The sequence below is a fragment of the Capsicum annuum genome, unplaced genomic scaffold (assembly GCF_002878395.1).
Source record: "Capsicum annuum cultivar UCD-10X-F1 unplaced genomic scaffold, UCD10Xv1.1 ctg3255, whole genome shotgun sequence".
NCBI lineage: Eukaryota > Viridiplantae > Streptophyta > Magnoliopsida > Solanales > Solanaceae > Capsicum > Capsicum annuum.
The window spans coordinates 151,251-161,007 of record NW_025839264.1 but is presented as its reverse complement, the minus strand read 5'-3'; positions in this window follow the sequence as shown (position 1 = coordinate 161,007).

The following is a 9,757-nucleotide window of genomic DNA, read 5'->3' as shown; positions in this document are numbered from 1 at the left end:
ATGACTTTAAAACGCATCACTAGGGAGTAAGACTTTCTTACTTATATACCCAGCATCCTTCCTGTGTTTTTGCCCCACCTTACCGGGATTTGACTACACTCAGTTTGAATTCTGGCCCACATCGACAGGGCTGACACAGGAGCGGCTCTGATACCACTCTGTCATGACCCGAGCCGGCCATAAATCATGACAGATCAGAACATGCCATACTCGAAAGATCATTTAATGTCTCGTCAGCAAAGTAATCTAGTATGAACATTATACATAGAGTTATGGACTGTAATCTGCAGTGAGATTTAGTACAATTAATATTTTACTGATTTTAGTGAAATGAATTAGCTATAAATATAGCAAGAGAAAGTATCAATTGAATAACCAAAATTCTTTATCAGCATTCTCATAAAAAAATTCTTCTTTCTTTCTTTATCAGCTCCAACATTTTCACAAAGAATCACCAAGCCCAAAATGCTAACTTCAGGAGAAGAATCGATCATCTCTAGACCTGAAAAAACAATAGGAAAAAGAAAGCTCCCAGCGTCTGAATTGTATCAAGTGAAGTGTATGTTTGCGAAAATTGAAGAAAAAGGAAAGCGCCCCATGTCTGAATCATATTGATTGAAGCCAATTAATGTGACTATATTTTCCAATCATGAAAGAGGAGGGACATCTGAAAGTAAACTGAAAAAAGAAGACGATTATGATTATAATCATGACTTAGCAATCTTGAAGCCTATCTATCATTACTATATCAATCAAGGGGTAATACCACATCCTCCTTATTCAAAGAACTTCATCGACTACATCGAGGCTACAGTTCCCAACGTGAAATTTCTTGGCCCGGCATTGGCGAATAAGATTGTTATGTTAGAGCACCATTTCTTAAAGGTTATGAAAATGGCTGCACGTGTAGGATATTACCCCAAAATAATCCACCCTATTTGCCAAAAAATTTTCAACTTGTCTATGGGTTTATGGGGATAATTTTGGAGACAATTATCCAGTAGGCGAAGATCAAGATGAAACTGGAGTTGTTGATGCATTCTTGATTTTTAAGGTCGATGTCTTCATAGTGGCATTTTAAATTATTTCTTGGAGCATTAGTTTAAAGTTCTTAATTTTCTTTCATTAAACTGAATCTAGCTGTTGTGTGAATTATTAATTTGGATATTGGTTTACTTGAAATTTTCAGTTCCGCTCAAAGTTTGATTTGATATAAAATGTTTCTTTTTTCCAAGTTTGATATCTTGTTTTCGACTTATAGAATCAGATATGTTAATTGTTCTTCTCTTCTTTCGAGGAAGGAAAAGAATAATGATGAAATGACATAATTTAACATAGAAAGTTAGCAAAATCAAGTGAACATCATCATTTGTCCAAATAGGGGCATCAGTAGCTACGGTTAAGTATGGAAAGGATACATCGTACATATATGTATAGAGATGTATACTTAAATGCATCTACTTATGGCAAAGATATTAGGTAACTATTAAAGGAGAATGAACGAAATTAATTTTTCTATCCTTGATTTAGGTTTGCTACAGGATCTATCGAAAACAACCTCTATACCTCACCTCGAAGGTAGTGGTATGGACTGGGAACATTCTACCCATGTTTCGCGCATCTTTTCGGATTATCAATATGAAATTTCATAATAACTAATAAAGTCATTGTGTTTTCTCTTGTAGAATTGCAGTGCAAGGGGATGAAAAATTGTAAACGTAAAATTGGATATAAGTCACAAAAAAAAACAATGAAGGTATTTCATATCTTTTCATCCTCGGGTTAATATAAGTTGAAGTGCAAAGTGAAAACAAAGTCCTTTTCACTATTTCACATGTCCTTTCAGTTCTCCCTTGTCATATCCTTTGTATCAGACTCCTTAATGTCAACTAGTAAATAATCGTTTCAGTTTCAATGAGTTAAAAACTTTACTTGAAAAAAGATGTGCATGGTAAAAGAATATTTAGTTGTATACTTGACTGAGAAACTACCTTTCCCATTCATCGTCCCAATATGCTAAAATCTCAGTTTTGTTCTTCCCTGCTCCCTTCCCGCAACTCAAAATTCATTTTCCATTGCCAACCTTGTCGTTTGGAGATTTTAAAATATCCCCATTGTTTTACTTCTTTAATCTAGAAGATGATTTGGTGAAACTACTGTTAGAATTATTTATTTTATATGGATTTAACATTAACTTTTTGGTACGTTAAAGTAAAACGGGTTGATATTATTAGTTGGTGGACAAGACACGGGCGGTGTATTCATGCAAATTACATATGGGTCTGTCAATAGTATAGTCCTGTAGTAGACCTATGAGTCCATAATGGGGGTGCACTAGGTTAAGGCTTCTAAGCCTATAAATATAAGGCTAGGTCTCCTCTCCTGGCTTCAACATAAGACGTATTCTCATAAGCTGTCAGCCGTCATAAGCAAATGTAAGTACACTTATGTATATAGGGCCCAGACCATGAACTAGTATGTGATAGATAAATATTACTCTAGAAAAATACATGCATGAGATTGTAACTTCATATCTCTTCCAACTCCATCTACGTCACCTAAAACTTTCTTCCTTTCATAAATAGCTCTATTATTAATGTAGTTACTTTGATATCCATATTTATGAGAAATTATCTCCATTACTGATGGGCAGTTCTTCCCTTTCCCCATACCTCACCATTTACAGGTATCAAAACAATGTCTCGATCAGCATACATTGGATATTATATAATTCTAGAATTTCGATTTATTGCCCATCTCAAGCACCATTTTCTTGAAAAATTTCACATGCAATTTATTTTTTCTTTTGTTTCTTCATCAAGTTTCATTAAATTCAAAAGTTTCCTCAATTAATGTTGTAGACACCTAATTTTCTCCATTCCTGAAGGCATTTTTACCATTTTACTCCCCCCCCTCCCCCGTCTTATTGCGTTCCCTCATCCATGTGATTATACCCCACAAAAATACAAAAAATAGAACCCTTAACAACCCCCTAACTAATTTTATCTTATCCTAACAACCTACCCCTACCCCTACCCCATACCCCACCTCACCCCACACCCTTACCCCTTTCACACGTTTTTTAATCCATACCACTAACAGAATTGAGCAGACACCACTATGATTCTTCTACGCAATCTCACTATGGAGACATTTTTTTTCATGGGTTCATGAGAATAGCATACAGAAGAGGCCATTCCATTTTGGTTTTTTCTTCTTCACACAGCAAGCCAGACTTGATATTCTCTTCTTCCATATACACCAAAGAGACCATACACGAAAACTCACCCTCATCGGAGAAAAACCAGAATTCATTTTTTTTCTCATGACATACTCCCTCACGAACACACACTCCACTCACCGATATTGGGGGACTCACGGGAATTCATACGCAGCAACAACAATACCCACCCTCACCATCATCCCCACTGGCCATTCACGCATAGACATGGGGAGAGAGGGAACTAAGAAAAAAGGGGTAGACGGAGTTAAGGCAGAAAGGTCAGTTCTATGTTTTGGTTACTGCTCCTGCAACGGTTTCGCCGGAAACACGTCGAAACATCACCAAATCTATTTGAAATTACCAGAAAAAGGGCTATTGGCTGACGTCTGAACTTTGAATTCATTAATACCCCAAGATCGGCGTCAAATCAGTCTGTTAATTAGCCTTTCTGACGAATATGGCCGAAAAGAACATTTTTCTCGGTTTTCTATTGTTCTGTTTCAGTGAAATATTGTTGAACGGGAAAAATTCCTAAAATCAGTGTTGTTTCTTTTCTTAGGATTTTGCGTGCATTGTCTAGGGGTTGTTTGGTCTTCTTTTCGGGTTGCGATCGAGTTGGTGTTGGTTCAAATTTATTTTTTGAATCAAAGTTCTTTGACGCGGATTCTCCCTGTTTTAATTGGAATAATACATTGATTTTGAAAGCGGCATTGAGGTCCAATTCTATCTTTTCTCCCTTTAATTTTTATGTGAATGTGAATGATTTGTTGCTTGGTATGTTTGAATCTTTGTTGTATGTTGGTTGATGTTGGTTTTCGGACTTTGAAAAGTGAATTGATAATCGAAGCATGTGTTAATCATTGTTTGAGAATGAAAGTGGTCCGGGGATTAAAAATGTATAAAAAAGGGTGAATTTTTTGTTAGTTTGATTCATTGGTTGTTTGACTTGAAATGGATGTTAATCGAACTCGATAGTATTGTGTTTTAGGTCGAAGCAAAAAATTGGAAAATGTTAGGGGTAGGCAAATTTAGAGATTATGGTTTTTTGAATATTTGAACTGTGTGATTGAATGGTTTTGGGCTTTATCGCTTTGGGATCACTTGTATCATTTAGCCGGGGAATTCCTCAAAGTACTTGTATTATTTTATCCGGGGAATGCCCCAAAGTATTTTGTACTCAAAGGATGTTCGTGATGAAGGTCCAAGGCATCGGGTGAGGCATTGGAGCTTAGTCTGGGATTAGTTTAGAATAGGATTTACATTTCCATATTTTTCTATTTCGGGACTGTATAACTCGGACTGGACACTATATTTTTGTTTTGTTTTGTTTTGTTTGTTTGTTTGATTGTTTTACATGTTTTTGTGTGGTTTGTACATTCTAAGTGTCAAATTAACTGATACACTCTACCAGGCGACCATGGTCGAACCATGGGATCGAGGGTTGCCTAACACTTTTCCTTCGGTCAACATAATTCCTTAGCCGGAATCTCTATTCGTAAACCAGTTTAAAGCATCAAATTATTTTGAAGAGGATCTTTCAAAGGTGACTTGCCACATCGGATTATGTCAAGTTGCGACTCTGAATAAAAACTGTAAACAATCCTTTTTCAAAACAAATTTTCAATATTTTGTCACTTTGATAATAAAAACCCCTTTCAAACTCTTAAAACAATTGTCACGACCCAAACCAGGGCCTGGCCGTGACGAGCATTTCGAACCATTGAGGCCCGAAACACCCCTATATGTCTGGTAATCATGCACCTAATTCATATGATCAAAGAAATGCAGAAAAAATACAATAATTAGGAAACATGATCATAAATATGAAAAGAGACAATAATGGGGAGATAAGGTTCCCTCAACATCAATTATCCTCTAACAACTGTCTGCGAAAATCTCTAACAAATGACTAAAAGAATGTCTATCTAAAAACTGGGACAAGGCCCCCAATAGACCCAAAAACTAAATATAAGATTAAAGGACTGCAGGACATAAGACCCTCCGAAACATAGAAGGCTCACCACTTGTCTCTATAGCTCTGTCTGAAAGTTCTACTAAATCTCTTGACCCCTAGACTGGGCCTCTGAACGTGAGAGGTTGGAGAGGGGAGGGGGTCAGTACAAAAGTACTGGCACGCAGAGATATGAAAACAAAACATAATATTTTTACAAAGTACAGTTGAGAGCCATTATAAAGTAATTTCGTATCAAATCATTTGAAAGCAGATGGGTGTAATGTAATAGTTTTTCTCAACAATAACGAAATGCAACTGAGCTAGGTGGAATACCCTACATAATTTACACCAACTGTCAAACCTTTGTTGCTGCTGAGATTAGAGTATAAGTGAGGGAGAGACACTCAAGACCACACAGCATAGTGTCTCGACCCAATGGTAGTTCCCAAGATCACTTGGCTCGAGCTCCTACCTATAGTACCAATTTGGGAATAGCATGAAGTCAAGTACACATCTCGCTTATCCTGGTACCAATATTCCGTATCGGCAAACACGTTATTCCAGCGATAAGCCCTTGTGTCTCAACCACCTTCTTTGGGCATCTACCTTTCTCATGTAAAATTAATGCATTCAAATTTCATTTAATTCAATCATGTATCGTATTCTGAAGGGTATCTTTATACCCGATTTGCAAGTCATCAATATCACATCCACATATGCATAATCATGTAAAAACCAAGGTGCTTCATCATTTACAAGTGGTGAAAAACGTTTATTTCAAATTCATGCTCTCTTTTGTTGATCACAATATAATATGGAGTATTGAAACATTTTCATGGGAATTTGAAAACAATTTATCATTCATATTTATCAACTTCCATGGAAAATCTCAAATCACTTATGCATGGTTTCAACCATTGAAGTATATAGGCAAACAATTCCCATGACATAAAGAAAATGACTTAGAAATCATATAGAAAGAAAGATATTAGCATTTGATTGAAAACCCCCATTTAAAATCATGCATGTTCATAAAGACTACACCCATGAGATTTTTGGATAACCCCACGTACCTCTATTTCCAAGGATAATAGGTGTTTCTTGAAGCTTGCGGATTGATGAATCCAAATATGTAATTTTCTTTGAAAACCTACGATCAAGTCTTGAACTACTTGGGTTTTTATTTTTGAAACCCTAAGGAGAATCTTGAGCACTTTTGATGAAAGAATATATATTTTGGGGTCCTTGGAACTAAATCTCATGTTTTAGGGCTAAGTAAGGGTGGAAAAGGACCACTTTGTCCTCAGCACGGAGTGTTTAAATCACTAGAATTCCTTACATAGGCGCCGCCCATCCCATCGCCTATCTTCACATAGGCGCTGCCTAGGCTATCGCCTATGTTTACATAGGTGCCGCCTAGGCTATCGCCTATGTTCACATAGGCGCCGCTTAGGCTATCGCCTATGCTTTTCAGTGGCCATGGGCGATTAGGTAGGCGTCGCTTATCACTTTGAAAGGTCATAACTTCTTGATCGAGTGTTGGATTTTTGCTAAATTGGTATCGTTGGAAAGCTAACTCGAATACCTATCATTTGACACATAGTAGGCTTTAGGATTAGCAACGCAACAAAATCATGGTCTATATTGTAGCCCGAATTGCGGGGCTTTACATTATCCCTCCTTAGGATCATTCATCCCCGAATGATGATACGGGAAAAAGATAGACATGATTTCAAGCATAATAAAGGACTAGGAAAGATACGATAGGAATAGTACCTTCTGTCTCTTCCTCCATTGAAGCAAACAAATTGGGATATCTGATTCTCATGTCATCTTCTGACTCCCAAGTTGCTTCTTCGACTTTCTGATTCCTCCACAGTACCTTTACTGAGGCTATCTCTTTGCTCCTCAGCTTTTGAACTTGGTGATCTAAAATTTCAACGGGCCCTTCTTTATAAGACAAGAAGTTTGTCACTTTGATACCCTCTAATGGTAATGCTATAGAATGATCTCCAATGCATTTCTTCAACATGGATACATGGAATACCGGATGAACAGAACCCAAACTTGCAGGCAATTCTAACTCATTGGCAACTGTACCAATCTATTTCAAAATTTGATATGGCCTTACATAACGAGGACTCAATTTACCCCTTTTTCCAAACCGCATAACTCCTTTCATAGGAGAAACCTTGAGAAATACCCGATCACCAATTTCAAACTCTAGTTCTCTTCTCCGAACATCGGCATGGGACTTCTAATGACTCTGAGCAGTTTTGAGTCGTTCTCTAATGATCTTCACTTTCTCCATCGCTTGATGAAAAAGATCAGGCCCATACAACTAAGTCTCAGCCACTTCATACCATCCTATCGGAAACCTACATCTCCTCTCATACAAGGCCTCAAAAGGAGCCATCTTGATGCTGGTATGGTAGCTATTATTGTAGGTGAATTCAACCAGTGGCAGGTGATCTACCCAACTACCTTTGAAATAAATGACACATGCCCTCAACATATCTTCGAGGTTCTGAATGGTATGCTCAGCTTGCGCATCCATCTGAGGGTGGAAAGCTATGCTCAAATTCACTTATGTACCTAAACCCTTCTAAAAAGATCTCCAAAACTGAGATGAAAACTGTGTACCTCTGTCGGACATAATGGACACTGGTGCCCCATGCAATCGAATTATCTCCTCAATGTAAATATTAGCATAAACCTCTCCCGAATAATTAGTCCACACAGGCAAAAAGTGGGCTGACTTGGTCAACCGATCTATAATCACCCATATAGAATCATACTGGTTTCGGGATCTTAGATGTCCGGTAATGAAGTCCTTATTTATCATCTCCCACTTCCATAAAGGCAGGGCTATCTCTTGGGAAGTACCACCCAGCCTCATGTATTCTACCTTCACTTGCTGACAGTTCAAACACTTGGACACAAAATCAGCTACATTATGTTTCATGTTATTCCACCAATACAAGGTTTTCAGATCATGGTACATCTTAGTTAAGCCTAGGTGAATGACATACCTCAAAGTGTGTGCCTCATTAAGGATTCTTTCCCATAGCCCATCGACATTCAAGACACTCAACCTACCCTGAAATCTAAAAATACCATCGCCACCAATTTCAAATGACATAACCTTTTATTGACCCACATCTCTCTTGATTTGCATCAAGATGGGATCTTCAACCTGCTTCTCCTTAACTTCAGTACAAAGAGATGAGTTAGCTAACTCATGAACAATCACCCCTCCATCTTCAGAATTTAGGAGTCACACTTCAAGATTTGCAAGGCGGTGAATATCCTTCACCATCTCTTTCTTTCCTTCTTCTACATTAGAAAGGCTACCCATAGACAACCTGCTGAGTGCGTTGGCTATAACATTTGCCTTGCCCGGATGGTAATGCAGACTCATATCATAGTCTTTCAAAAGCTCCATCCAATGCCTCTACCTGAGGTTCAATTCTTTCTATGAGAAAACATACTGTAAACTCTTATGGTCAGTATAAATATTAACATGCACTCCATAGAGATAGTGCCTCTAGATTCTAAGTGCAAACACCACGGCTACTAACTCCAACTCATGAGTGGGGTAATTGCGCTCATGCACCTTTAACTGCCTAGATGCATAAGCTATCACCTTACCATACTCATCAATACAAAACCAAGTCCCATACGGGACGCATCACAATAATCCACAAAATCATCTATACCATCGGGAAAGGTCAAAATAAAAGCAGTAGTCAGCTTGTCCTTCAATTTCTCAAAACTATTTTCACACAAGTTAGACCACACAAACTTCTTCTTTTTCTGAGTCAGTTTAGGAAGTGGAGCAGCTATGGAAGAAAAACTCTTTACGAACCTTCTGTAATACCCTGCCAAAACCAAGAAGCTCTGAATATTAGTTAGAGTTGTGGGTCTAGGCCATTTTCTCACTGCTTCAACTTTTTGGGGATCCACTCTTATCCCGTCACTGGACACAATATGCCCTAGGAAGGCAATAGCATCTAACCAGAATTCACACTTAAAAAATTTAACATACAGCTGATCATCCTTAAGGGTCTGAAGAATAATTCGAAGGTGATTGGCGTGATCCTCTTTACTCTTAGAATAGATCAGAATATCATCAATAAATACAATGACAAACAAGTCAAGAAACTGACGGAACACTCTATTCATAAGATCCATGAAGGCTGCAGGGGTGTTAGTCAACTCGAAGGACATGACTAGAAATTTGTAGTGACCATATCGGGTTCAGAAGGCTGTCTTAGGTATGTCTAAATCCCTAACTTTCAGCTGATGATAACCCGAACGAAGATCTATTTTTGAAAAACACTTGGCACCCTGAAGCTGGTCAAAAAGGTCATCAATCCTATAATTGTAACCTTATTCAACTGGTGGTAGTCTATGCACATACGAAGGGACCCATCCTTCTTTCGCACTGCAATCTTTGTGAGGTAGAGAGGTTGTTTCTGATTGATCCTACAGTTAAACTAAATCTAGGATATATAGAAAAATTAAGTTCACAGATTCTCCTTGCCAGTTTACATTCATACTCCCGTCCAACAGTTACC